Source organism: Cebus imitator, unplaced genomic scaffold (genome assembly GCF_001604975.1).
Source record: "Cebus imitator isolate Cc_AM_T3 unplaced genomic scaffold, Cebus_imitator-1.0 Scaffold108, whole genome shotgun sequence".
Taxonomy (NCBI): domain Eukaryota; kingdom Metazoa; phylum Chordata; class Mammalia; order Primates; family Cebidae; genus Cebus; species Cebus imitator.
The window spans coordinates 4,410,678-4,414,407 of NW_016107423.1; positions in this window are offsets into that span (position 1 = coordinate 4,410,678).

Consider the following 3,730-nt stretch of genomic DNA (forward strand, 5'->3'; position numbering starts at 1 on the left):
CTCCCTGACTGCCGTGTATCCTGACTGGGAGACACTTCCCAGCAGGGGCTGACAGATCCCTCATACAGAAGAGTTCTGGCTGGCATCTGACAGGTACCCCTCTGGGACAAAGCTACCAGAGGAAGGAACAGGCAGCAACCTTTGCTGTTCTGCAGCCCCTGCCGGTGATTCCCAGTGAAGCAGGGTCTGGAATGGACCTCCAGCAAACTCCAGCAGATCTGTAGCAGTGGGGCCTGACTGTTAGAAGGAAAACTAACAGAAAGAAATAGTTTCAACATCAACAGAAAGGACATCCACTCAGAGACCCCATCCAAAGGTCACCAACTTCAAAGACCAAAGGTAGATAAATCCACAAAGATAGGAAGAAATCAGTGCAAAAAGGCTGAAAACTCCAAAAACCAGAATGCTGCTTCTTCTTCAAGGGATCACAACTCCTTATCAACAAGGGAACAAAAACTGGATGGAGAATGAGTTTGACTAATTGACAGAAACGGGTTTCAGAAGGTGGGTAATAACAAACTTCTCCGAGCTCAAGGGGCAAGTTCTAACCCAATGGAAGGAAGCTAAGAACCTTGAAAAAAGGTTAGATGAAATGCTAACTAGAATAACCAGTGTAGAGAAGAACATAATAAGTTGATGGAGCTGAAAAACAAAGAACTTTATGAAGAATACACAAGTTTCAATAGCCAAATTGATCAAGTGGAAGAAAGGATATCAGAGATTGAAGATAAACTCAATAAAATAAAGTGAGAAGGCAAAATTAGAGAAAAAAGAGTGAAAAGTAATGAACAAAGCCTCCAAGAAATATGGGATTATGTGAAAAGACTAATCTACATTTGATCAGTGTACCTGAAAGTGACAGGGAGAATGGAACCAAGTTGGAAAACAATCATCAGGATGTTATCCAGGAGAACTTCCCCAATCTAACAAGGCAGGCCAACATTCAAATTCAGGAAATACAGAGAACACCACAGAGATACTCCTTGAGAAGAGCAACCCCAAGACACATAATTGTCAGGTTCACCAGGGTTGAAATGAAGGAAAAAAATGCTAAGGGCAGTCAGAAAGAAAGGTGGGGTTACCCAAAAAAGGAAGCCCATCAGATTAACAGCGGATCTCTATGCAGAAACCCTATAAGCCAGAAGAGAGTTGGGGCCAATATTCAACATCCTAAAAGAATTTTCAACCCAGAATTTCATATCCAGCCAAACCAAGCTTTACAAGTGAAGGAGAAATAAAATCCTTTACAGGTAAGCAAATGCTGAGAGATTTTGTCACCACCAGGCCTGCCTTACAAGAGCTTCTGAAGGAAGCACTAAACATTGAAAGGAACAACCAGTACCAGCCACTGTAAAAAAATACCAAATTGTAAAGGCCATCAATACTATGAAGAAACCACATCAACTAATGGGCAAAATAATCAGCTAGCATCAAAATGGCAGGATCAAATTCGCACATAACAACATTAACCTTAAGTCTAAATGAGCTAAATGCCCCAATTAAAAGACACAGACTGGCAAATTGGATAAATAGTCAAGACCCACTGGTATGCTGTATTCAGGAGACCCATCTCATGTGCGAAGAGACATATAAGCTCAAAATAAAGGGATGAAGGAAGATTTACCAAGCAAATGGAAAGAAAAAAAAATAGCAGGAGTCACAATCCTAGTCTCTGATAAAACAGACCTTAAACCAACAAAGATCAAGAGACAAAGAAGGGCATTACATAATGGTAAAGGGATCAATGCAACAAGAATCGCTTACTATACTAAATATATACGCATCCAATACAGGAGCACCCAGATACATAAAGCAAGTTTTAATGACCCACAAAGAGACTTAGACTCCCACACAATAATAGTGGGAGACTTCAATATCCCGCTGTCAATATTAGACAGGTCAATGAGACAGAAAATTAACAAGGATATCCAGGACTTGAATTGAGCTTTGGACCAAGCAGAACTAATAGACATCTACAGAACTCTCCACCCCAAATACACAGAATATACATTCTTCTCAGTACCGCATCGCACTTATTCTAAAATTGACCACATAATTGGAAGTAAAACACTCCTCAGCAAATGCAAAATAATGGAAATCATAAAAAACAGTCTCTCAGACCACAGTGCAATCAAATTAGAACTCAGGATTAAATAACTCACTCAAAACCGAACAACTACATGTAAACTGAACAACCTGCTCCTGAATGACCACTGGATAAATAATGAAATGAAGGCAAAAATAAAGATGTTCTTCAAAACCAATGAGAACAAACATACCAGAATCTCTGGGATACATTTAAAGCAGTGTGTAGAGGGAAATTTATAGCACTAAATGCCAACATGATAAATGAGGAAAGATCTAAAATCAACACCCAATGTCACAATTAAAAGAAATAGAGGAGCAAGATTAAACAAATTCAAAATCTAGCAGAAGACAAGAAATAACTAAGAGCAGAACTGAAGGAGACAGAGACACACACATACGCACAAAAAAAAAAAAAAAAAAAAAAAAAAAAAAAAAAAAAAAAAAAAAAAAAACACAAAAAAAAAAAAAAAACCCTTCAAACAAATCAATGAATCCAGGAACTGTTTTTTTTTAAAAGATCAACAAAGTAGACAGCTATCCAGACTAATAAAGAAAAGACAGAAGAATCAAATAGATGCAATAAAAAATGATAAAGGGGATATCACCACCAATCACACAGAAATACAAACTACCATCACAGAATACTATAAAGACCTCTATGCAAACAAACCAGTAAATCTAGAAGAAATTGATAAATTCGTGGACACTTACACCCTCTCAAGACCAAACCAGGAAGAAGTCAAATCCTGGAATAGACCAATAACAAGGTCTGAAATTGAGGCAGCAATTAATAGCCCACCAACCAAAAGAATTCCAGGACCAGTCAGGTTCACAGCCAAATTCCACCAGAGGTAAAAAGAGCAGCTGGTACCATTCCTTCTGAAACTATTCCAAACAAGAGAAAAAGAGGGAATCCTCCCTAACTCATTTTATAAGACCAACATCATCCTGATACCAAAACCTGGCAGAGACACAACTAAAAAAGAAAATTTCAAATCAGTATTCATGATGAACATTGATGTGGAAATCCTCAATAAACTATTGGCAAACCAAATCTAACAGCACATCAAAAAGCTTATCCATCATGATCAAGTTGGCTTCATCACTAGGATGCAAGTATGTGTCAAAGCTATAAATGTAATCCATCATATAAACAGAACTAAAGAAAAAAACCACATGATTATCTCAATAGATGCAGAGAAGGCCTTTGACAAAATTCAGCAGCCCTTTATGCTAAAAACCCTCAATAAACAAGGTATTGATGAAACATATCTCAAAATAATAAGAGCTATTTATGACAAACCCACAGCCAATATCATACTGAATGGGCAAAAACTGGAAGCATTCCCTTTGAAAACTGGCACAAGACAAAGATACCCTCTCACCACTCCTATTCAACATAGTATTGGAAATTCTGGTCAGGGCAATCAGGCAAGAGAAAGATATAAAGGGTATTCAAATAGGAGAAAAGGCAGTCAAATTGTCGCTGTTTAAAGATGACATGACTGTATATTTACAAAACCCCATAGTCTCAGCCCAAAATCTCCTTAAACTGATAAGCAACTTTAGCAAAGTCTCAGGATACAAAATTAATGTGCTAAAATCACATGCATTACTATACAACAATAACAGACAAACAGAG